The following is a 27,569-nucleotide window of genomic DNA, read 5'->3' on the forward strand; positions in this document are numbered from 1 at the left end:
CTAAGTTTTATGGGCAGAAGAGGGGTGTGTAGCCTCTTCTACATGGGGCCCCTTTGAGGGAGGCAAGGGGTTCTGCTGTCTGCTTCCTTCTCTCCAATGTTCTTGCCTCTCTCTGCTAGATCACACAGATTATTCATCTGTTTCCTCCTAGGCTCCTCTTTAGCCTATGCTATAGGCACTTGATCAAAATTCCTCTTAAACCACCCCACTTCCAAATATAAAACCCACGACAGGATACCGCCAGTGGCACTTTTCCATAAGACAAAAATGCCAGCTATAAAATATCAGAACTATTACAAGACCTCTGGAACATTCCATAATGGTCTACTTTAGAGGACACTGCTAGAACAGATCTTAATTTGTCAAGGAGCTAGGGCCTTGGGATTTAGGGCTTATCCCATAGGCCTGATGTTAAACACTGTCTCAGCTCCTTTCTAGCCTTCTAATCTTGGAGAACTTGGGGAAATAGACCCAGATGAAATAGAGAACTTTCCAATGCTGGGAGCAAGTTAATGGTTGATCCACATCCCACTTTAGAGCCTACTTTGTTTATCTGTATATGAGGAACATAGAGTGCTTAGAGGGAGAAGCACCAAGCTCTTAGTTTCTGCACCTCTGAAATGGGTCTTTATCGGTTAAGCCAATAAGCAAGGAAGAGTGTGCCTATCTCCCCAGTAAGAAGACCTCCAGGGTTGGCAAACCTGCAATGCATATCTTTCTTGGATTTGGGTGACCCCATTGGAAGCAGGAAGCAGTAACTACTATACCAAAGCAGGGAGGGAAAGGAAACCCAATGCTGAACAGCACTGGAGAGACACCCAACACCTTTGTACACCAAGACAATTTGACTTAGTGAAGTTAAGCAGCCACCTTCTCTTCTGACATGCTTGTCCCTGATGTCACCTAAGCTCCCATCCTCCAGTTCTCTCTCCAGAATCTCTTAGGGTTGGCATCAAATGCACACCAGAGACCCATTCTTTCATTCATTTTTACCAAACAACATTTTCCTCTGATTTTACAGACATCTTCATTTCTGACTGGGTTGCAGCAGTGAAATTACCATTTAGTTTGAAATTCTAGGCAGAAACCTCTTTTCTTAGCTTTTGTTTTTAAAGTCTCCTTTGTTCCAGGCTCAGAGCAGACCCTCAGAGCTTGAGATCATGGGTGTATTGGCTATTTATTCCCTGTTGCTGTGACATAACACCCAATGAAAGTGACTCGGGAAGAAGGGTTTGTTTGGCTTACAATTTGAGAGTATGGACCATCATGGCGGCAGTCGTGTGGGGCAGCTGGTTTCATGGTACCCTCAGTCAGGAGGCAGAGAGCGATGAGCTCTGGTGCTCTGCCTTCTTCTAACTCAGTCTGGAATTCCTGCTCAGGGAATGATGTCACCCACATTAGGATGGACCTTCCCACCTCAATCAACCTAATCTAGATAATTTTTCCTGCATATGTACAAGGCTTGTTTCCATAGTGATCTAGGTCCTGTTAAGTTGACAATATTAGGCTTGGGAGCTCCCTTCTGGAGAAAGTGTGTGTGGTGTGGAATAGTGTGGTTTGTGTGTGTGTGTGTGTGTGTGTGTGTGTGTGTGAGGTGAGGAGAGCAGAGAACTGAATGGCCTCTAGAACCATGCCTGAATCTTGCTATTTTGGGGGGTAAGTATGTGTCCATGTTCCTATTAGGGATAATGAAAAACTTCAGGTCCAAGGCACTCTTGGTCATCTCTTCACTAAACCCTCAGCAGTCTGTGGGTCCTAGTTTGGAAAGTAGGCCAGCAGGTAGGTTCACTTACTACTCTGGCTACAGATACTGCCTAAGAATTGTCCACATGCAGAATTGAAGACCAGCAAGGTAGAGCACAAACAGAGTTCTGAGTGCAGATCTGCTCTGGTCCTTGTGTGTGCTCTGTGTGTGCACTGCTGTCTTTATGCTTCCTACAAAGCTGGTAGCTCTGAGTGGATCAGGCATATGACCAAAGGCACACAGCCAGTGAGGGACCATGGAGGGTAGAGAACTGAGAATCTGTAACAAGGATTGGAGGAATGGCTCAATCACTAAAATGCTCCTCTTGCAGATGTGAGCACCTGAGTTCCCTCTCCGCTCTTGTAAGAAACTAAGTGTGGTGCAGACCTATAATTCCAACACTAAGAAGTTAGAGATGGACAGACCTCTCAACCTTTCTGGCCAGCCAGCCTAGCCAAGCTGGTGAGCCCCAAGTCCCAGTGAAAGACCTTATCTCAAAAAACAAAACAAAACGAAACACCCTCAAAGCAAACAAAACAAAACAAAAATACCAGGGTGGATATTGCCAAAGGAAAAAGATGGTACATGAAGTGAATGTCTGGCTTCCACAGGCATTTGTCATTTCATGTACACGTACCTACCACAGACACCCTCCCATGCGTGCGTACACACACACTACACACATTAAGAGAGCATCAGCAACACTTTTGTTGCAAAGGTGGTGCACAGGCTGAACTCGAGTGTGATAGATATCCCTATGGAGAGGTAAGAGCATATCTATAGAATATCAGTTACAGAGAGACCACCAGACATTTTCTTAAATGCATGTGAGCTGGAGAGAGAGTGAGGCAGGTCCTTCTTGAAGAGGGATGCAGATAGTTGGAGGTGTGAGAGGGAGGAACCAAACAACCGGCCTTCCATGGTAACACAGATGACTGGAGCTCATTAGCCTGCTGGAGGTAGGAAGTACACAGATGCCTGAAGCTGTTTAAAGAGCCCATGGAAAAGGAATTAACTGTATTTTTACACATCCCAGCCATGACCTAATGGCAACTTCTGCTTTGACATGAGGATGTACCAGCTCAAGTGGTAATGAGCTCCCCAACCCCCTTCACAAGGAGCACACTATTAAACAGAAACTACTTGCTTTATTACGTTGAATCTTAATAAATAGGCCAAAGTGGGGGGGGGGCAATGAGTCTTTTAAGCTTAATATAAAACTGAGCCAAAGTTTTAGTGGATTTCCCAGAGATTTCTGGAAACATTAGAGACAGGTGTGAAGTATGATCTTCCAGCATCACTCATCACACTGAAGACCAGAGGCAACCCCGATGTCCTCCGCTGATCCCTCTGAGGAAGGATGGAGCATTATATCAAAAATGACTTTAGTTTGTCACTGAGATGAGGTCTTTAAAACAATATTTACATTACAAGAAAAATTTATTCCATGAAGTATATAGGAATCTCTTCATCTTTCTGTTTAGTTTTAGATTAATCTGAAACTGCTAAAAAAAATAATTTTGTTTGAAAGCAATGATTAAAAATCCCTACCATGTCATTTAAGTGAAAGAAGAGAGAGTACTATTATCTGTATATGGTGTATGTGTTTAGTGTATGTATGTATAGTGTATGTAAAATGTGTGTAATGTCTGTGTAGTATGCATGTGCAGTATCTATGTAGTGTGTGCACAGTATGCATGTGTAGTAAGTGTGTGGTGTGTATAGTATGTGTGCAGTGTGTAGTATGTGTGCAGTATGTATGAATGTATAGTGTACATATGGTAATGTGTTTGTGTGCATAATACGTGTATGCAATGTAGTGTGTATGCAGTGTGTGTATAATGTATGTATAATGTGTGTATATATATATATATATATATATATATATAGTGTGTGTGTGGGTGAGAGAGAGAGAGAGAGAGAGAGAGAGAGAGAGAGAGAGAGAGACTCTAACATATATACTCATGTAGGTTGAATCTAAGAGCAGAAAAGGAGAAAAAAAACAAATGTAGTCAGAATTGCCATCTGTGGTATCATCTGGATAGAATACTGTTTTGAACACAGCAACCTTATCATCATCTATTTCATTTATAATTGAAACTCACCGATGATGATTAGTGTTGGTGTTTGACACACAGTCGTACAAGCCCAGGCTACATTAGAACTCATGATCCTCTTGACTCAGCCTCCCAAGTGCTGGGATTAAGTCATTAGTTTTGAAGATTAGATTGGTGCAGGGAATTCCAGTACTAGGCGTCGTGAAAAAGGCAATATGCAAAAGTATGCATATATTATGGCTCTAATTATGCACATAGATTTAGTTATTTATTCCTTATGGCTTTTCCACAAAGCATATTGAAAACAACAGGGATGAGCACACCTGTGCAGGAATTTCCTCAAGGGCGAGCCTAGAGCATGGGCTTGAAAATGCCAATGCTAAGCAAAAGGATTATTTCTGGGTTGTAAGACAGGGTAGTTTCTGTCCTTTAAATTTTTCTTTAATTTCTAAATGGAGCTTTACTTTTTTCTATCTTTTATTCCGTCTTTATGATTAGGCCCAAGAGGGCCAAAGAAAGCTTCTGGGACACACGATATATGTGTCAAGAACACAGAGGGGAGTTTCCTTACATGCTACTCGCTCCCTTTCGTGTCTGTGGTGTGTGTGTGTGTGTGTGTGTGTGTGTGTGTGTGTGTGTGTGTGTGTGTTGGGGTGTGAACGTGAGGGGGGAGAAGGGGGTGCAGGATGGGGGACTGGGTCTTCTGCCCGATTATATGTTGAGGGTCTCTTGCGATGTGGGGAGGTCTGGTACTCCTTGGGAACTAGGGGTGCTGCTTGCTTTCCTTTGGACAAACACTTTTCCCAGCTTCAGCTAAGGACCTGCAGGGGAGATGCTAGAGTAGCAGGTCCTTCCTTGTCACTCCACAAACTGGCCTTGGAAATACCAGCTTGTTGTCAGGGACTTCCAAACTCAAAATGCCATATTAAACATGAGCCATCTCAACTCATTACTTCAAGCCAAGACTTGTCAAGCCATAATCCCCAGAGTCTCTGTGAGTGTCAACAGGAGGTATTGCCCGCCCCAGAGTGTGTGCCATATTTATTTGTATGAGGAGGTAACTTGCAAAAGTGCAGCTAATCCTGCCATGCTTTATAATTTAAAACTTTCTAGAAAAGGATTGCTGACCTGCAACTAACAGCAGCTGCTGGTGCCAAAGGAAGGAGCATCCAAGGCAGGGTGTGCAATAAAAAAAGAAAAGAAGGAAGGACCCCTCTCCAACACACACACACACACACACACACACACACACATACACACACACACTATACATACATATACACACATAAACACACATACACACATATACACATACATACATATATATATACATCACACATATATACACACACATACACAGATATAGACACAGAAACACACACACATATATGTACACATACACACATATATACACATACACACATATATATATACATACATACATGCATATACACACATACACAGTCATAGACAGACACACACACATACACACACACACATATATATATTGTATATGTATATATACAATACACACACACACACACACACACACACACACACACATACAGACACACAGACACACAGACCAAACAGGTACACAATCCTCCCTCTGCTATTCCTTCCACAGAATGCCCGACTTTACCATTTGGGATTTTGACTCAAAGCTGTGTTTGAATACTTTCCTTACATGAAAAGGACATGTAAATGATAAATTGTCAAAACATTAGTGTGGCTTTCCTCTCGAGGGAAATGGAATTGCCTCCTCTTCACTTGATGTGGTTGGGAGGATCTGTCAATCACTTGTGCAGAGTTGAAGGATGGGGCAGAAAGGTAAAGCTGTGAACTGCTCAGCGTTCTAGAATGATAAATCCTGTGCTGACAGTCCTGGGGTTGATATTGCAGCAGTATCTTCCTAACAGCTTGGCTTCACTTTTTTCTCTCTATTTACTTTTTAATTATGTGTATATGTGTGCATCTCTGTGTGGGCGTGTGAACGTGGGTGCAAGTGCCCTTAGAGGCTAGATGTGGGTGTTGGACCCTCTGCAGCTGGAGTTACAGGTGGCATGAGCCTCAAGACTTGGGTGTCAGCAACCAAACCCATGTCCTGGTAGTTAAGAGTTCACAACCGCTGCTCTAGGCTCTGGCTTTCCTTTTGACTCTTGGAACCACCTTGTACCTTTCCAGTGAATTTCCTTTTAGGGACGATTAAATAATGTTTAACACACACACACACACACACACACACACACACACACACACACACACACACACACACTTACTTCTGGTATAAAGATATTGAGGAAAAAATAATTTTAAGGTACTGAAAATCTTTTTAAACAAATAAAAACTTAAATAGTTAAAACAATCCTTCATTCCTGGATCCCCACTAAAGGCATTTTCCAGAAAATCACATGACAAGAGTTGGGCTAAGGGAGTTTCCCCTGGGTCAGTGGGCACCTAAGGTGAGTGGATTTTTCTGCCAGCCCTATCAAAGGCTTTTGTGTCTATTTTGCTGGTTTCTGTTTCAAAGCCAAGGGTGTGTGGCTGGAGAACAGGTGTGTGGCCTCTGTGAGCATTACCATTTCCTTTCTGAAGGTCTTTTTATTTACTACTCTTGCTTGTTGCTTCCCACTTCCTGGCCCTGGGATGCTACCTATGCCATCTGTGAGATCTCATGGCCCAGGGACAGGGGAGAGACAAGGGTAGAGGCTGACTTTCACTGTCTGCCTTGGGTGAGACAGGAGTCAAATGTCTCTGTTGGGCCCGATCATAGACAATGTCCTGGAAGGCTCTCCTTGGTGCCCAACCTTATCTCATCCTATTCCTAGCTCAAACTTTTAGATACATTGCCAAAAGTTTGGCTTTGCAAAATTGAAAGCTGTGGTTTCTGTATGGGAAATGAAAACTGAAATGTAGCAGACAGAGCTACATTATGGTTCTGGTGTTCATTATCAACACGTGATAGGAGTCAAATGGGAGACTTATTTTCTTTTTATTCTTTTCTCTCTCCTTTTCCTCCTTTCCTTTCCTTTTCTTTACCTTTCTTTCCTTTCCACTTCCTCATCCTTCACTTCCTTATCCTCCCTGCACCTTCCCAGGTATTGTCTGGCTAGGTATCATAGGGTGGCTTTGAACTCTGTCAATCCTTCCTCAGTCTTCAGAGCGGTGCTAGGATCATAGGCATGTCTATACCTCGTAGGATCCAGATTTCTTTAAGAAACAAAAAACGGAACCTACTATTTATTTTAGTTCTTTCATGAGTCAATGGTCTCATCAAGTCCTTAAGACCTGGCTCTTCCCCAATCTCTGGCCCTCACAGTCTTTCTGACCTCTCTTCTGTGAAGATCCAGGTTTCTTAGCCATGTGTCTGCATATATTATCTCAATTTACTGAGATCTCAGAAGTCTTGAGGCAGCTTTGCCTCTGGATAACAGAGATCTTGGGTGGTTCCAAAAGGCACAAATCTGTACCTAGAGGTGTTCTTGTCCAGGATGAATTTTTCAAATGGTTTGCTTTTTCCCTTTAATAACAGGAAAATCTTAATTTCACATGCTGTATTACACAGATGTTGGCCCTATCTATAGAAGAAGCTCAAGGCAAGTCCAGGGCAGACAATGATTCCCAACGGTTAAGATGGCTGGTCTAGATATTTACATATGCTTAAGACATATTCTAATGACTTATTTCTTTCAAAAGAAAGGTGAAGGGCTGATGCTATACTTTTCTGCCTTGATCCCTCACTGCTTCCTAGGTCAAGGCAGACTACCTGTGACTCACGGTAGCATATGTATTAAAAGCTTGTTTGCAGGTATCATGAAAGAGATTATGTTTCAGGTATCACCACCTTCTTGCTTGGGTTTTGCCTTTGTCTGTGGAAGTTTCTGGTAAGGTGATAGACATGTCCAGGTTGGAGTGAGTGTTTTCTGTTTGCCAGGCACACTTGTGAATGTGTCCCATATGTGACTTGGACACAGTTGGAGGAAATGGGGATTCTTTGTGGCTGCTTTTTGCTGATACAGAAACTCTAGTTCCAAGAAGTTGAATCATGCATACATGGACACACAGCAAGGAAAGGGAAGACCTTAGCTCTATACCCTGGTGGGAGACACCAGAAGTCACACTGGCATTTTTTCAAGCCTACCTTGATGCAGCTACAGGAAGGCAGTTTACCTTCCTTCCCCTTCCCTTAGTCTCCATCTTATCTTCCTTTCTCTTCTTCCTCCCTGGAGAAAGCCTGCTAGGAGTTCCAGTCACTCTGATACACCCTACCCCCATGCCAGCTTACATGGAAACACCATCAGCCTGCTCTTGGCATCTATAGAAAAGACAGAGCAGGAAGTTTATGCACCCAAACTTGCAAAGAACGTTCAGAGAAAATTACTTGAACTCAAGACTGTATGTTGTGCTCCTGGGAGCAGCTGGGTCAATGTTTGAGGAAGAAATCTCCTTTAAAGGAGAATCGAGCTGGCAGATGTTCCCAGCTCCTTCCAAGCCAAGGCACTGGGCTTCTGCCAACACTGTTTTGAGATGGAAGACATGTTGGCTGATAGTTTAGACAAATCATGATGCTTATAAGAGCATCTGTTTGTCTGCCAGGGCCACTGCCCCCACCATTCTCCATACTTGCTGTCACAGGTCTCTCATTGCCATCCCATCCCAATCTGGTCAGATAGAAGAGAATACTGCTTCCACAGTTCCTCGGTTATCTGGAATCCTAAAAAACAGGGGAAGGGAGGGACAGGGACTTGCGTGTGGGCTCATTGAGCCTCACACTGGATCTCTGTAGTAGTGTCAGACTAAAACAGCAAGCTTCCTTTTGGAACCTTTAGCTTAGGAAGGATGATCATGCAAGGGAGGACCAGGCATCAGAGAGTAGAAGTGTAGGATATAGGTATGGGAGGGCAGGGTTTTCAAACCATGGTTGATTCCCTTAGCCAGGACAAAGGGACCCTAGAATCTGTCTCCTGGTTCTTCATGCTGCTTACTCTGCCCTTGCATTGACAAATGCACATGCATTGTACATGCTTTCTTTTCCAAGCACAGCTCCACAAGTCTGAGTTGCTTTGCAGCTGAGCTGTGTGTCAAGCATGGAGAAGTTCCATGCAACAGTTCAGGAGATTCTACTAGGGGTTGTGGATTAGGGGAAATTGGCTTTGCAATGTGGAAGAGGGCCTGGTGCCAACCACCAGAAGGGAAGCACTGAACAGTTGAGCTGAGACACGGAGCAGAAGCAGATGTCAGGAGAACACACAGAGCAAAAGCTCATTGTTAGAATTATCTGAAGGTGAGTGACAGTTCCCCCCATGCAGTCTAAGGAAGAGAGGGGGTGTGATAGGAAGCTCTAGAGTGGCCACACCCTTGAAAAACATTGCTCTCTGAATGTCTACTACCATGCCAGTGCCCACTCTCCCATCCAGGGAATCTGTCTAGAAAGGTCTTCGAATGATGTAATCTCTCCATGTCTTTTATGTTCTTGACCCTGTGCATGTCTTTCTAGTTTCAGCCCTATTAAAATCTCTGGTTTTATATCTTTTTTCTTTAGCTGTAACTTGGAAAGTCACAAGAAAGGACTGACCTCAGTCATTTGAGTCACATGAATACCTTATGTCTTATGTGTCTTAAATTCATCTCATACTTAAGTGACTAGTTAGAATTCAGTGATGTCCAAAGACTCACTCAGCTTATTCTACATGAGATGTGTCTTACCAGGTCTGTATTCTAAGAACCTAACACAGGGCATGGCATATAGGGGAAAGGTAATATGGCCTCCTTACATGAAGATTACATGGATCCTCTTCTTCAACACTGATGATTGGTTATACCACCTTAAAACTGAGTCCTATGCTATCTTTCAGAATCCTTGCATCCCGAATCAAACCTGGATGAACAAAGACATGCTTTTGATGCAAACCTGGCTTGGGGGATTTTTCTTCAAAGGAGAACTGTTAACTGTATTAGATGGCTTAGGCAAGGTACTGTTTTCCATCTTGGCTCTGCCTGCTAGAGACGCAAGAGGAGAACGTATTCAGAGAGCTGGTGATGAATGAGGTAGAGACAACCAGCTTTAGCCTGTGTTCTCCAGCCTGGGCCAACCTGAGGGCTTCATCTGGGTCCAACCTGCATAAACAGGATGCCAGGACCACACACAGGCTCTAGGTTCTGATGCTAAAAGAGACTAGACAGTGATGCTCATTGAAGATGAGGGGCTTGGGGAGCTGGGAGAGCAAGCCAATCACTTCTCTTCATCTCCAGGAACTGAGATGGGCTGGGAAGGAATTTTGCCACAAGATATAGCTAGAGCTAGACACATATGTAGGTAGATATATATGTATAGCAATGAGGTACCCCACAATGGGGTCCTTATGCCAGTGAGCCTCAGACTTGCCATTTGAAACCTTTATCTGGAACCTTCTTGGTGAGGATGTAACTGAACAAATGTTAAGTTTCATTTAAGTCAGTGTGAACTTGGGATTGATGCATCACATGGGAAAGGTTATCTTAAACTCACAGTTTCTAAATGAGTGTGTATAGCTCGGGAGTCTCAGAGTGACTGCATGCTCGGGGTTGTGGGATGAGGAGGGCACCAGCTTGGGATTGAATTTGGACCTCATCAACAACTGATGGTGAAGTAGAAAAGATGCAAGCTCAGGATTAGCCAGGGCAGGGTCTTCATCTGCAACTCCATCTTGTTAGCCTGTGGGGAGGACCAAAGATTCCTAAGGTGTTGAAGCATCTCAAAGAGTTGCTGAGGAAACTACTGATACATACAGAAACTTAGTAGGTGGGTAGGCCACCTCCCAGGATCTAGAGGAAGAAGCTGGGACCCAGGAAGACAGTGAAGCAGTTTACATGGAGTCACATGAACAGTAAATTTAGGGAACTGAGATGCAAGCTTGGGAATTCCACTTGCTGGGACATATATCCCCCAAAGCTAATGAGCTAAACCCCTATGGTAGTGACAGTTGGAATTTGGATCTTTAGCAGGTCACTAGGATTAGATGTTCTTGAGAGGTTGGATTCCTGGCTTTATAAAAAAGGGAGGAGAGACTCATGCCTGCTTTGTTCTACCTTGTGACACACTCCATCATGTTATGATGCAGTGGGAAGGCCCTCACTAGATTATAAACAGGTGCCATTACCATGTTCTTGGAGTCTCCATTCTCCAGAATAAATGAACTTCTATTCTTTATAATTGTCCCAGCCTTAGATATTTTGATATAAGACACAAACCCTGAGAAGGCCCTGTTCAACACCTAGATTGGGTTTCCTTTTAGCTGACAAGAGGAAGAGCAGCATTCAGATTTAGGTAAGGACTTTTCCTGCTTTGGGTCATCTCCCTGCCTCCACTCCAGTCTCCTTCACTCTGCCCTCCACTTCATGCTTCAGGACCTGGTGTTCAGTTCTTCTACTTCACCTTCCAGAGTCTCCCCCCTGCCAGATGTTATGTTGAAATGGTGGTGGAGAAAGATGACTGCTTGATAAATGTCAGAGCTCATGTTAGTCTCAAGGGTGACACTCATATATTGTCTCTGTGCAACGGGGTCACTCCCTCTCCTGATTAACTGTTCCTCAGCTGAGCAGTCATCTCCAGGGTCCAATGCTCATCTCTGTATTCCTCATCAGTAAACAAGACAATGCTCTTGGTGACCAGTAAACAGCAGCATTGAGCTCTGGCATTTCTGTAATCAACTATGTCACATGTTCAATCAAATCCATTCATAGTTCTAACATAGCTGATTGTAGAATTCGAATGGCCTGTCCATCAAAAAGTAGAAAATTTTCACCTTGTTAATGCTTCTATGTTTAGAAGAAGGCTCAGTTTTTCTTTTCCCTTTGTCCCCAGAGTCAGTCACCAACTTGTGTCTGGGCTATAAATGGTGACAAGGGAGGGAGGTGTCAGAAAAGCATATAAAACTTTACCCAAACATAAGCAACAGTGTCTTGATTTCAAAGGCTGAGGAAGAGGCTTGGCACACCAGCAGGTAGTAAACGACATCACTGATTCCACAAGCAGAGGGGGAACATTCAGTCTTGTGTTCTCTAGCACGTGTGTACAAGTCTATTTCTAAATTTCCATCTCTGAGGAAATGGAGGCCCAGAGTCTGTGAGTTTATATGGGTCTTTCCCCAAAGCATTATGGAATGATAAAAAAGAATGAACTCAGCATTTGAAACCCATGAGTTCTACCTCTGGCATGTTAGATATGCTTTTGTTACCCAAACAAATCAGTGAAGCCTACCAAGACTTTCTCAGTAGTTGAAGAATGGACCACATGATGGTATAATTTATGAACTGGGAAGTTTCTTCTAAGATTACACAGGAGTGACAAGAGTTGCCTGGCTTACCTGTCAGGGGCATGAAGATGGCGACCTATACCTACATGAATATCACAGTTCCCAAAGTGATGGAAAAATGTGTTCAAATCTGCATAATGGTCCAGTTCATCCTAGAATTGATACATGGATTGATTCATCAATGGTTGAGTTTGATAGTATTGGTGCTGCCTCAAGATGGCCTCCAACTGAACCCAAGCCAAGTTTGACTCTTTATCACACCCAGTATCTAGGATGAACTCACTGTGGAAAGTGATGCTTTGCTTCTGCCTTAGGGATCCAGCATCCTGTACTGAGTGGTTCAATTTTAACTCTTACTACTCTTGGCCTGGGTCTAAGTGCGAAGAGGTTCTGTTGCTGTTTTCTGTGCAGGGAACCCAGACAAAGTCCATAACGCAGTTTACATTTTAAGCCAACAGAGAGGAAGAACAGTCCTCAAGCAAATCAATGGTGCTAGTCCAAGTTCATACCGAGGTCAACACGTGGCGGAGGGGTTTATTTACACTGTGGTGATTTGGGGACATTTTTCTTTTGTTTGAGAGGAGCTAGAGGAACAACAGATAATCTAAGTGAGGCATCCCAGAAAGCAAGACACACTGAACTTTCCCCTTCCGTATTTGTAGTGTGAAAGACAATTCCATGGTACTACAGGGATGCTCTCCCTTAGCAGGGCAGTGCCTATCACTGTCAGAGCCTGATTCAGAGGCTTTGTGTCTACAGCTTATTCTGTATCATTGTCCTAGCTTTCATTGTCATTGCAGACAGAGAGGAAAGGGGAGTCTTGTGCAGGGTCCATCTGTACAGCAGACTGCTTATTACTCTCAAGAGGAAGATGAGTTTAGTTGCAGCTACCATAAGACCCTTTTCCGGAGAATTTTCTCCCCTGGATCACACATATTATAAGCTTCAGGTACGACCTGTAGGCAGGTCCCTGCCCTAGACCTGGTCCAATGACATAGGCACAGTGCTTTCCTGAGTACCTCTGCCTGGTAAATGGTGGAGCTTTGAACTTGGACCCACAGCCTTTGGGATTCAAGTCCCAGGCTCTCTAAGGAGGGTGATTGTCATTCTGTCTGTCTCTCTCTCTCTGACCACCTGGATGCTCAAACAGGAAGCCCAGCTGAGCTCTCTGAGGGCTGGACAGGCACTGCTCCAGGTTCAGCCAGCCTGTCTGAGTCCCCCACCCCTTCCAGGGAACCTGCCTTTAGATCTCCCTGCGCCAATCTGCAGCCTCCTGGGCTGATGCCTTCGCTCTCTATTTACAGACACTAATCATTTCCCGTGCAATTGAACAACTTAATAAGCTGTGAAAATTTGATAAGACAATTTAATTGCCAGCTTTTACGTATCTGCTCGATATAGCCTAGTTTCTTGGGAAGGTGAACTGGGAGTGGAGCAGAGACACTTAATTAAAGGAGAAAAACAATGGCGCTCGATTAGCGAGCTTGGCGGGTGCCAACCCTGGACCTTCATGCTCTCCGTGTACTTCTCTTTTCAGGTGGGGCCCTCCCCACAAACTTTCTAAGTCTCATCCTCTGGGTTGCAACTACACAGCTACTGGGGTCCAGACTGGCGCTGCAGCTCTAAAAGCTGATTTCTTATGGGGCAGTGCTAAATTGTTAATGCTAACCATTCTCCAGGTCTGAAGTGGGTATGTTGCGGGGATGGTAGAGGGACTGCACACTCTGCCTGGATGGTCACAGCTCAAAGGTAGTTTAAAACAGCCTTCCGGGGCTGGGGATTTAGCTCAGTGGTAGAGCGCTTACCTAGGAAGCGCAAGGCCCTGGGTTCGGTCCCCAGCTCCGAAAAAAAGAACCAAAAAAAAAAAAAAACCCCAAAAAACAGCCTTCCCCTTGATGGGAACAGGAAGGGACTTGAGCCCTGCAAAGAGCACCCCCAAGTCTTTGTGAATTACTCATGAAGGTTGCTCTGCGCATGAGTGGTGACCGTTTGTATGTGTATCTTGATGTGCCACCTTGGGATCTTTTAGGGGGCATTTTGGGTGACCCACATCCTGGGAAACTGTGTCAACTTTAAGCTAAACACCCACAAATTATTCAGTTGAAGCCTCCTCATGATAACTCTATGAGGGAAGAATAGAAGTCGTTATTAAAGGTTTTAAATTGCATTTGTCTCTTTGTATATGTGTGAGCAGGTGCATGCTACAGCACACGTATGTCAGAGGCTAACCTGTAGGAATTATTGGTCTTCCTGTGACATGTAGGAAATGAAATCCAGATTGTTGGGCTCTGCTGCAAGCATGTTTGCTTACTGAGTCATCTTGCCAGCCCCAATGAGAGATTCTTACTCTATAGATGCCATAACTTAGAAAAGTTAAGCAGCACATCTCAGGTTACACAGCTAGACAGAAGCATCAGGATCCAAACAGACTGTAGTAATGACTGCCGTCATCTCCCCAGATCCTGCTTGTGGAGTCTAGGTGAATATCTCACAGCTCCACCTGTTAAACTTGCAGAGTCATTTCTCCTAGGAGCAGAGATCAAGGAAGGCAGCTATTCTCGTTGCCTCTGGTCAGCCTGTAACCCCTGAGTTCCTCATGCTGGAGAATTCACACACAGAGGCAGGGTGCACCGGTGTGGGTATAGTTTCTCTTGGCCTCTGCTTTGGTTTCTTTCCTCCTGTTTCTCATCCTTCTTCCCCTCACCTGTTTCTGCACCCTATTGCTCAATAAAGGCCTTGCACACACATTTTTAAGGTCAGCTTCTAGGGCAGGAGACATAAGGCAGGGGTATGGCACTGACCTTGATTTGCTCCCTCTAGAGTTCCTAAGGCCTTGGCCCTAGTGTCTTGGTTTAATGATAACTCACTCACTATCGTGTGTGTGTGTGTGTGTGTGTGTGTGTGTGTGTGTGTGTGTGTGTTCAACTGAGGAGGTTGAGATTGTTTACATTAACAAAACAGCATTGGTTACAGAGTAGATATTGATATTTCAGTATCTACCATTTTGTCTGACTTTGACTCCTTCAGAAATGAAGTCACTTTGCTGTAAACTCCTTTGAGGCAGAGCTAACTGTTCACTGCATTCTTAAGCACATATATATATATATATATATATATATATATATATATATATATATTTTAAAATACCACTATCGCTGTTGCTATTACAAAGGTTTTTGCAAGCTAGAACACTTGCCTACCACTGTTGGAAATCATTTTATGAGTTTTGCTGGAAACTGCTATGTTAGTGACTTCACTCTTCCTCTCCATCTCCCACTGGTTTGTCTGACAAGTTTGCCCAGCATCTCCACAAACAGGGTGTATACGTGGTGGTGGTGGGGGCAGATAGAGAACTGCGGACAGACAGGCACAGTGCAGCAAGCAAGAAGAGCATTCGGCTGCCTGGCATTCCCCAGGCACCAGCATTAAGGGCCTGATTAACTTAAAATATTTCCCAGCTTCTGAGGCACTTGATTAAAGTCAATTGGGGGGAAAGAAGATAAGCTCTTACAAGGGCTAATTTGAGGCTTAGGAAACTTGAATATGTCTAAATCTCAAATTGTCGGGTGTGGAGCACTGGTGATTGCTGGGTCTGTCGGGAAGACGTTTTAACATTCTGGCAGTGGATCAGTGCTGCTGGCTGCCCCAGCCCCCTGGTCCCCACCCTCCTCTTTGTGGTTGACTTGCCAATGAGCCCCAGCATTTCCTCCCATCTTCTCCTTTCTCCCCCTTATGAGGGCTCAGATGATTTTGCAGTTTGAGGGCGTGGAAATCGATGGCTTTGGATTCACAGTACAGTTTCTGTTGCCTTCTTTCCACTCCCAGATGTCTGAAAAAAAAAAATCAAAGTGGGGTTTTAGAGATCCTGCCCCATGGCTTTCTCTTGATGTGTTAATGGACCAGGCTTGCTGTTCCACTGTCCCTGCCAATAGGGACACCATGACACAGGAAGATCACGCCCTTTCTCATGGCTTACCTGGCATGCTGCCCAGTGGGAAGTGTTCTGCTTTCCGGTCTGGAACGCTGTGGGGTAGGTACCTTTTGATCTCGGATGTGACATCTTAGAAAAATGTAGACAGCTTGGGGCTCTCATTGGGGTGCCCTGCTTAGCATGTGAGGATAAGGTTGGCAGGGAGGCATATTTGCATAACAAATGACCACACATTCGGCAGCTTAAAACAAGGCCCATTTGTTAGTTAATGGTTTTCTAGGCAGAAGTCACACAGTTGTACTGGACTTTGCTGAGGATGTCACAAGGTGGAGACCAAGGGGTTGGGTGGGCTGTGTCTTCTTTATGAGGGTGAGAGTCAGGGAGGGATGACCTACTTTTATGTTCACTTGGGGTGTTGATGGAATTCCTCTCCTTATCAGTAGGACTGGAGTCTGTTTCCTGGCTGGCAGACAATGACAGCAGGCCACCCTGAGCAACTTCTGGTCCTCTGCTCCCTCCCTTCTCCCTCTCCCCCTTCCTTTCTACCCCCTCTCCCCTCCCCCTCCCCCTGTGTCTTCCCCTCCCCTCCCTCTTTCTGTCTCCTTCTCCTTTCCTTCCTTCCTTCCTTCTTTCCTTCCGTTTTTCTTTCTGTTACTGATTCCTTGTGAGTTTCACATCATGTACCCCAGCCCCACTCATCTCCCTGTCCCCTTGTATCCAATTTCTGCCCTTGCAACCTCCCCAAAACCCACTTAAAGAAAAAAAATATCACACAGACAACCAAACAAACATAAAACCAAACACGGTCTATTTGTAAGCTTGGAGACCAATGATTGAGTGAACTGGCTGACTGGCAAACTAGGGATACCGTCTCCTCCCTAGCACCCAGATTGCAGGTGCGGGCTGTGACACTCAGGTGCTAGAGGCCTTCCTGCTCACAGAGCAAATGCTTTGCTCCCTAAGCTGTCTTTGCAGCCCCCATGTCTGATTTTTTTTCATTAATTTATTCACTGTACATCCCAAGCAAAGTCCCCTCTTTTGTCCCCTCCCAATCCCATCCTCATAAGTCCCTTCCCTGTAGTATCCCCACCCCTTCTCTTCAGGGAAGGGAAAGCCCTCCTTGGGTACCACCCCACCAGGGACACCAAGTCACAGCAGGACTAAGCATATCCTCTCTCACTGAGGCCCACCAGGCAGTTCAATTACTGGAAGTGGATCCAGTGAGAGGCAACAGAGTCAGAGACAGCCCTTGCTCTGATTGTTCAGGAGACCCACATGAAGACCAAGGTGCACATCTGCTCTAAATGTGTAGGGGCCTAGGTGTTACCTCTGAATGCTTTTTGGTTGGTGGTTCAGTCTCTGTGAGCCTCCGCAGGCCCAGGTTAGTTGCCTCTGTAGGTCTTCTTGTGGTGTCCTTGACCTCTCTGGCTCTCTTCATCCTACCCCTCTCCCCCTTTTCCACAGGACTCCCTGAGCTCCTTCAGCTGTGGGCCTCTGCATCTGTTTCCATCAGCTGCTGGCTGAAGCCTCTCAGGTGACAGTTACTCTAGGTTCCTGTCTCCAAGCATAGTAGAGTATCATGGTTGGCTGTTTCCCATGGAAAAGTTGGGCCAGTCATTGGTGGGCTGACCCCTCAGTCTCTGTTCCGTCTTTATCCCTGCCCATCTTGTAGACAGGACAAATTCTGGGTTGAAGGTTTTGTGGGTGGGTTTGCTGTCCCCCTCCCTCTCCTGGAAGTTCCACATGGCTACAGGAGGCCCTATGCCTGACTTTTAAGGTAAGGGATTTTTAAACCTGCAAACGACTTCCTAAGTGTATCTTGATTAGTGTCTGATCGAAAGTCAGGCAACATGCATGTTGGCTGGAGCATGGATTCTATGTGTAGCAGCAGCTTATAAGGATATAGTTTTAGTAGGAGCTTTGAACTGCTGCCCTCTTCCTGTGAACTCTGGAAGGTTTTAGGGAATTGTGCTGAATGGAGGAAAAGCTACCAGCTTTTTATGCTACGATGGTCTCTGTGAAGTCCCTGAAAGCCTCCAGAAAACAGGGTGAGGTAGGAAGTCATTGCTCTCTGGTTGAGGAACCTCTTTTCCCTGAAGCTCCTTTGTGACCTTTGTAGTTAGTATAGTCTGTAACCACATGCTTTTCCACCTGCTCTCTTTGTTACCTGAAAGAATGCCTCTGAGACTGAATTGCCTAGGCCAAAGTCTTCTGCTTGGTTCCCTGACTAGCTCATATTGCAATAATTACATTTATTCTATTATAAGAGTGCCATTTTGCAGGTTACCTCTCTGTCATATCTCCATCAGCATTTCCAGGGTGAATCTTTCTCACTTGACTACTACTTCCCAGAATCCTCTCTTCCTCTCTGCCAGATATCCCACCTTCTAATCTATTGCCTTAGCTCATTGGCCAAAGGTTTTTTATTGACAGATGAGTGCTTTTACACAGTGTGCAAGCATCCTAAGACCAAGTGAGAGCTATCAACAGCACCTGCACAGATAATTGTGTGGTCACTTCTCATAAATCTTAACATAGAGAGAGATTACTGCTTTATATTTATGGTTTATATTTATTAACCCAAATAATTTGTGCCTTCTAATTCCTGGTGGCTTCTGGCAGGACCCTTTCCATCAGCATCTTCCAAGGGCCCCAGGGCCATTGCTTCTGAAGGAGCAGGAAGAAGCCAAGCAGAAATCTCCCTCTAGACAGTAACGTTGACCACATGTCTCTAAAAAGGGCAGAAATAGAGATTGCTGCTAGAGACCAATTTGTGTTCTACTATTTATTACAGTATGAGTGAACAAGTCAGCCAAGGGAAGGCAGACAGATCTGAGCTCTCCCCAGTGTCCCTTTTTGTCTCACTGAAAGGATGTCCCTCCCACTAAGAAGGTGTTATGCCTTTGAGATCCTTAGAGCACAGTGAATGTGCTCTTCCAGACATCAACTTAGGTGTATCCCTTGGGTGCTCTCTGGGACTGGGTGGAAGGACTTGCTGTCATGGAAAGTGTAGTCCATGAGCACACTGTGATGTCTTAGAGGAGTTTGGCAGAGCCACAGTGCAGTATAGTTTGAGAACTTCAGTTTTCACCAAGTTCTTTTTATTCAGGAAGGCAGTCAGCAGGACATAAGGTCTCCTTCCAGCGCTTCTATGTCCATACAGACTATGTTTAGCATAAAATTAATCTTAACACAGGCACACCAGCTAACATGTGTGTGTGTGTGTGTGCGCGCGTGTGCGCGTGTGCGTGTGCGAAGTTTAATTGTGACTTTTTGATAGTCAGACTCCAGAACTAGAAGGTTTTGAAAAGGGTAGAACCACAGCAAAATTTTTACCTTCAGGATAAAGACACACAACATGAGGCCAATAATGAAAATATTTTGACATTTTTAGGGCTGGAGAGATGGCTCAGCAGTTAAAAGTGCTTTCTGCTTTTTCAGAGGATCAGGGACTAGTTCCCAGTACCACATGGTAGCTCAAAACCATGTAACTCCAGTTTTGAGGGATGTGATGTGGCACCCTCTTCTGGCCTCTGAGGGCCCTAGCTAGGCATAGCTGCACATCTATTCATGTAGGCAAAGTACTCACACACATAAAGTAGAAAATCTTAAAAAAAAATATTTGGGCACATTACTGGGATGAGATAGATGGTTCTGTAGAAAGCAGAACTCCTAAGAATTGCAGTCTTCAGAATGAAAGCAACAAAAGCTCACAGTTTAGCAAACATTGTGAAAGCTGGCTGTTTGGAAGGAAGTGTAGGATGGATCCATCCTGATCTTTTGTTAGGTTTTCTCCCATATAATAGACTCTGTAAAATGAAACGACAAAGAATGGACGAGGTAAACCCAGAATTCACGGGCAGATGCAGACTTTAGGTAAGCTCAGAACGCATCTGGCAGATGCAGATTTTGCACACAAGGTGGCTAGCCAAGGGATTGGACACATAGTACAAGTCAAAGGAAGTATATGGATAGAATATTAGGGAGAACAAGCATTCATTTATGGCTTACTCAACCACAGAATCATTAAGAGAAGAACAAAATGTCACCAGGAAACCCAAAATGCTAGAGAACTGGAGCCTTCCCCTAAAGTCTGGTGCACCTCGATGATAGGAGTTGTGTAGCAATTACATTTACTTCCTGAGAATAAAGACCAAGTGCCATGAGATCAAGAGGAAGCTTTATTTTTAAACAATGAGAGCTGACTACGCTCAGTGGATGATGACTCATACCTGTGACTGTGTGTGACCTCCACACCCAAACCATGAATAGTGGCTCTGTCTTCGTGTTACAATTCCATGGTATATTTAGTTACTCTCACGTTTTCTTTTCTGTTTTATTATCCCCAAATTTCTGCTGTAATCTTTTTATAAGCAAATTATACAAGTTATTTTTAATAAACCAATAGTTGTTAAGCTGGTGTGTAAAAGGCAAAAAGCCACTATGGGAATAAGTAAATATATACAGCTTTTATTATTAGCAAGTCATACTATTATAAAGATTCAATTTTTCTTTAATTAATTTAATCACAAACTAATCTATGAAATCAATTAAAGCACTAAGAAAATTTCACTTTTGCAATTTGACAAAAGGACTTGAAAATTACCCAGAGAAACATTAATGTCCCCAACTTGGACAACACTGTTAAAAATTAGTCAGAGGGGACCGGAGAGATGACTCAGCAGTTAAGAGCACTGACTGATCTTCCAGAGGTTCTGAGTTCAATTCCCAGCAACCACATAATGGCTCACAATCATTTGTAATGGGCTCCAATGCCCTCTTCTAGTGTGTTTGAAGAGAGTGACAGAGTACTCACATACATTAAGTAAATAAATCTTAAAACTCAATTAGCCAGAGAAGAACAATACTAGCATGTTCTAAAGGGTATCATGTTGCCACAAGTCAGAATGTTGGATGGGGGTTGGTGGTCACGAGCACTTGTAGCTTTTGCAGAGGGGCCCAAATTCAGTTTCTTGTACCCACATGATGGCTCACAACCACATGTAATTTCAGTTGCAAAAGATCTGTTGCCCTCTTCTGGCCTCTGCAGGCACTGTTCTTACATAGTGTACAGGCATACACACAGGCAAAACATTCATAGGCATATAATAAAGAAATAAGTGAAAGTCTGGTTTCAGGAATCTTGGAAGGTAGCCACTTTATTCATCACAATGACCCTTTAGTGCTCAGAAGGGACAGGGTATTAAGAAATGCTCATCTTTCCAAATGACTTTAAATTTGAAAGTGAAAAGGGAAATGTGAATCCTTCCTTTCTCAGGAAAAGGAAAAGCCAGCAAGGTAATGACAGACTTGGTGTGGCGTTCAGTGATGTACAGGGTGACTGGAACTGGCCAGAATAGGAGGTAGCAATGGTAAGGATGAGAGCTTAGATTACCATCTGCAGGTTGCCTGTGTTTCCCAGGAGGAGAGCAAACAAGAATCTTGTGGGAAGCGGGAGAAGGAGACAAAGAAGGAGCGGAGACAGCATGACTGCTCTGGATAGAGAACCACAAAAGTCTCTTTAAACAGCTAACATTTAAAATGGGTCACTGTACGTTGGCAACTAACAGCAGAGAGGAGAGCTGGGAGTCCTGTGAAAGTAGAGTGGTAGGTAGCTTCTAGACTAAGAAGGGCCTTCCAGGTCATGGGGAAACAATGACATTTCATATGCCAATAACAGACAAATAACAACAAAGGAATCATTTTGTGCAACATGATCTGCCTTTGGTTTTTAAAGGCAATCACAGTTGTAGCAAGAGCAGGAGTGTTGGAAAGTTATTTTCGGAATTAAAATCCTATGGCTATAAACCTGATAAAGAAATAGCATTAACAATAGCCCAGAGAACAAAAATGTCTACCAGTTTGCCAAGGTGACTTTCCTAAATTTAGGAGAGAGTTTTAGGCAAGTGATATGGTAACAAGAGTAGAGAAAAATGGACAAAGACCACAGCGGTAATTTGAATGGGAATGGCCCCTTTAGGCTCTAGTATTTTAATACTTGGTTACCAGTTGGTGACTCTGTTTGGGGAAGCATAGGAGGTGTGGCCTTGCTGGAAGAAGTAAGTCACTAAGGGTTAGGTTTATGGTTTCAAAGCCATGGGGTATTCTAAGCCCTCTTTCTCTGCTTGTGGTCCAAGCTTATGAGTCCTCAGCTTCCTATTTCTGCCACCATACCTTCACTCCACCACCATGGACTCTAACCTTCTGGAACCACAATCCCAAATAAACTCTTCTGTCAAAGCAATAAAAACCTAATCATTACAACTATAATCAAGTAGATAATATACACTTCTGTATCAAATCTCACTCCATCTAATACACGCACGCGCACACACACATACACACACACACACACATGTACATGCAGATACATGCACATAGACACACGCACCTCAATGTGCATACATACACATGCATACACACACATACACTCACGCACATGGACACACATATACACACATGCACACTCTTGCACACACACCCTTCTGAACTACAACCCAGCATAGTAAACTGCCAATTAACACATGAAAGATTCTTGCTAGTAGTTACGATAAAAGAGAAACGAAGCAAAACTGTAGGATTTCATTTTTTCCGCCTTTCAGATCTTTGAATATTAAAACATTCTGTTTTTCAGGGTTGAAGAGAGCTTGGGTAACAGAGACACTCCCATGTGCACTTAGTAGGAGAAGGGCATGGGGGAAGGAAGACTGTTAGCATAACCGCTTCTTTGGATGGCAATTTGAGCACCTTTCAATACTTCAAATGCTCATGGTATCTGAGCCAGTGATTCTGGGTCTAAGAACATATGTTCTCAAATGCATGAAGCGTACCTTTATGCTAACTCTGTTGGAATGGGAAAACCAAAAACAACACAAATCAAGGTGACCATAGGTGACCATCGAATATGGTTCAGGCTGAAAAATTTCTGGTTTGTCCATTGATGGGGTAGGCTTTCCTCATTAAGAAGAATAAAGCAGGTCAATATTAACTGCTGTGTAACCCTGTCCACACTGTTACATGAGGGGGGAAAGGCAGCATTCAGAACAATGAGAGGAAACTTTCTGGGTGAGTCTGTAAATAATTGTTGCGTTAACAGAGATTGCCTGGGGGAGGGAGGGTGGGGATTTAGGAGGCTGACTTTTCTTTTATGTCTTCCATGGTGTTTGGATTTTTAAATATATTTTATTAAGTAAACAAAATCCGTTAAAAATGAGAAGCAAGTTAGCGATCATTATCCCAGACATAATGAACAATAATAACTCCTAATAGTAAACAATAGAGATTATTAATATTCCATTGCTTTCACACCACATTGTTGCATTTTCTAGCCTAATGTCTTGAGATATTTCCTCATTTAGTTCTCAGTAGGGCAGTGGCAATTATCGCCTTGGTGCTGATCCGACATGGAGGCCTGCTGGAGGGCTCAGAGATTAGATCTGGTCTTCCCTGAGGAGCCTTACACCCACTCACATCTGAAGATGGAGATGAAGGTCATCGGTAGCCAAGCTGACTGCCCTCTCCCCCACACCTGTCAATAACTGCAAAAGTTCCGGATTACTAATTGTGATCCTGTCATTTGCTGTGTGACCTTGGGCAAGTCGCTTCCACTCCGGACGATCTCTAATGCCTCTTCCAACTCCAGATAGCTTTGATTTATGCCAAATGTCTCACTGAGGTAATTGAATTTTCAGGGTGGTGTCTCATAACTCATTCCTAAAAGTTTGAAACACAAGTTCATGGACAACATTTAAAGAATTGGGGTCTTGAGCAACTCTGTAAATCACTTGCTCTGCGGAGCACATTAGCTGTACCCTTGAAATGACTGTTTGGGGAAGAGGCACAGGCTAGCCTGGCTCCGCTTTCTTCCCGCCGCAGGCTGTCTATCTTCTTGCAGAAGGCCTTTGGCTTCCTTTCCTTCATAGAGCTACATGGCCCCTGTCTGACCTCCAACTTCAACTCTAGCATGGCGCCTATCTCATGACATACATATTCATCGTACTGAAGCCCCGTGCTAGGTGTGCAGATGCAGGAGGGAGGGTTAAAGAAGCCAGACATAAATGAGCACTGCCTGGAGTTATGGAGACAACCCAAAATGTGCTAAAGTTAAGCATAAAGCAAGTGTACAACCTAGTGTGAGCCCAGCGTGAAGGATAGAAAGCAGCTCTGGATGGACATGAGGATAGAGTTCTGGTGGCTGTCACATTTTTCAAGGTCATATTCATTTTCTGGTGGCAGGCGACCCCTCAGACTTCCCATGGGAATATGGCAAACGAAAAGGCCAGAAGCTTCATAGGAAGTTTGGGGGGATGACATGACATTTGACAAGTTAGATGGGTAGTTCCTGAAAGCAGAGGTATGTCCCCTGGCACTTCTCTGTGGCTGTGCCTTCCCTCTCTATTATCATGAAAATCAGAGTTTGCAGTGTGTGGCTCCACTGACCCTTTGGACACACACCATTGTCAAACGCAGACAGCTGCTTAGGCTGTCTGACTCGCAAGGTGGGGATGCTATGGAAATGTGGAGACAGCCAGGCTGATGGAAGTGACAAGCATGGGAGGCTCTGACAGAGATGAGAACACTGCACTTGGGTGCTAGGATGCTGGCTGCATCCACAAAGCACATCCTCTGGAGCTGTGGCCTGCAGACTTCAAAAGGGGGTCCATGTCACTTGGAGAGCTTATTGGAGCCTGAGTGTTTGCATTTCTAACAGGCTCAGGTATACTCTAATGAAGCACTCTTGTCCAGGTTGACAAACCGTGGCTCCTGACCTGTCCCTGGTTCTGTCAATAAGGTTTTATAGAAATAGAATCCATTCATTTATATATCATCCATGGCTGCTTTCAGAGTGCTAAGGAACTGTGACAAATGCCACATTTCTACTAAAGCCCCAAATATACACTATTTGCCCTTTTGCAGAGAAAGTTTGTTGACTTCTGCTTCTGAATGTTTTCCCTCCTTTTCCTTTTATTAGTGGTCCCTGCGGACTTGAGTGTCTCATATAGCCCAGGCTATCCTTGAATTCCTGATCCTCCTTCTCCATGTACCAAATGTGAAGGTTATAGGTGTGTACTGCTACACTGCCATACTTTACTGGGGTACTGGTTCTTAAACTTAGCTGTATAATAGAATCACTGTTTATTGTTTTCTGAGACAGGGTCTCATGATGGAGCTCTGTTTGTTCTGGGACTCACTATGTAGACCAGGCTAGCCTCAAATTCACAGAAATCCACCTGCCTCTGCCTCCCAAGTGCCAGGATTAAAGACATGCACTACCACACCTAGCCTGTTTTTGTTTTTATTTTTGTTTTCTTTTTTTTTTTTTTTTCAATTTCAATGTCAGGGATACATTCTGGCCAATAAACTGTCATCTCTGGAGGTGTATCTCACTCCTTTTTGTGATACCTAAAAGCTGTATTAAGCAGTTAAAATTAGCATGTAATGCTGTTGATGAGGGTGTAGATGCTTGTATTTTGAATGCTAATCAACTTTCCCCAAAAGTCTTTCCGAGTGTCTGCATTTAGCTTCTGGAAACCTGCCCCCAGTTGGATTTGATTGGTAAATAAAGATACCAAACAGCCAATAGCTCAGGAGGACAGACAGAGGTGGGATTTTAGGATTCCTGGGCTTAGGACCAGGAGGAGGAGAAGGAGGAAATCTGCCATGCTGGGAGAATGTGGAAGAGAGGAGAGAATCCATGCCTGAGAAGAATGCAGGACAGAGCTGCCATGTGAAGGAGCTGGGAGAGTTCGGCCCAGAGGGTCGCCCAACTGGGTCTAGAGCAGCCAAGGTAGAATATAGAATTAGCAAATAATAACTTTGGATTCTTGGCAGGAGGTAGAGGTTAATATCATGGAGGGTAGGCAGTGGCTCAGCTATTGTGCTGTTTAAGGCATATTAAAATATAAAGGCTGTGGTGTGTGTGTGTGTGTGTGTGTGTGTGTGTGTGTGTGTCTTACTTTTGGAAACCTAGACCATTGAGGGGGGTAGTGAGCCCACCATCAGGATTTAATAATAATTATTTCTACATGAAGATGCTGTGATCCTGATTCTTATAACAACTATAGTTCAGCCATATGCCACAGTAAGCAGTGATGCTAGTCAGGACACAGAAAGCAATCCTGAGGTACAGCTAGCTGGGTGACTCACACTGGCTGTAGTTACCAGGATCTCCTAATATAATGAGGGAGATTACTCTGGCCCCACTTGTCATCGGAAAGTCTGTGAAATTTGTGGAACTCAGAATATGATATAATGCTATCTTCCTTTGACCTCTTGTAACTAACTCTCTGATAGTAACTTTTTTGAGGGGGGGGGTGCTGGCTCCATCTTTTCTAGTCTTGGTCTTCCCCTCCAAATTTTGCCACTGGGCTCTATCAGAATTTCTGTCCCATAGACACTGGTTTAAGGAATGGGTTATAGACATAACTAGTGTCTGTGTAGTTTTCAGCTGCAGAGAAAGGACTTCCTGTCTGATATTATTTGCATCTTTGCAGAACCAAGCGTGTGGAATTCATTAACATTTTACAGGTACAGGGGCAGAGGTTCATAGAGTGATTGTGGCATTTTCTATTACTAGTGGAGAGGTAAGAGGTATGACTTTTAACCAAACATTTTCTCAAGACACCAGCAGTGGCAATTGTTAATGTCTACACAATTGCAGGGAAAGCTGGTGTCTCGGTACATCTGAGTCCATCTCCTTCCCTAGTACTCAATGATGCAGCTGGGCGTCTCTGGCCTCCCTTCCTGCATCCCACTGCTGCTTCTTTCAAATGAACAAAAGACCTTACAGCTTCTTTACAAATACTCTGCAGGTTTCAACCCTGCCTTTCTGTAGCTTCAGACAACATCCCCAAAGGTGTTTGGTTTCCTCTTCTTTTTCTTCTCTGTTCAATGCATTTGAGTCAGTTTAAGCCTAACACATCTGAACTGTTGCCGAATGCTCGTGCCTGGTAATTGACTCACAGAAGACAGTTGTGAGCTTTGCTGCTTGTGCAACCACCACTAGAAACGATTGCAGGTCACAGAGAAGACAAATAACCCCCAACTGGAGTTCAATTTAATTTCCTCAGGCCCAGAGAAACTTTTTCACCTGTCAGCCTCTTGCTTGTTGGTAGCCGAGAGCCAGCCTCCTTGTCTCTGACCCAGGTGGGCTGTAGTGTTTGGAAAGTGCTGAGCGATGGGTGTTGGGCTACTTTAAAAGACTGGCCCTTTGCCCTGGGACATAGCTGTTGATTGGATTCTAGCAATCCAATTGGTTTTCTGTCTTAAAGTCCTTACCTTTCACTTTAGGGAATGAAGTGTCCAAACCATACAGGCGAAAGGAGATGAGAAGCTCAAATGCTTGTAGGTGAATTTGTGCTTCATCTTCTACCTCATGCTATCAGGGAATCAATTTCTCATGCGCTCCCCTGAACAGGAAAAATGCTAAACAAAGCAACCCGTGATTAAATGTCCAATAGGAAATGTCAGTACTTGAATGGACAATAAATATAAGTAAGGAATATTTGATGTTTGTCAACCTGCCCAGGTTTACTGCAGCCAAG

This window comes from Rattus norvegicus, chromosome 19 (genome assembly GCF_036323735.1).
Source record: "Rattus norvegicus strain BN/NHsdMcwi chromosome 19, GRCr8, whole genome shotgun sequence".
In the NCBI taxonomy this organism is placed as follows: domain Eukaryota; kingdom Metazoa; phylum Chordata; class Mammalia; order Rodentia; family Muridae; genus Rattus; species Rattus norvegicus.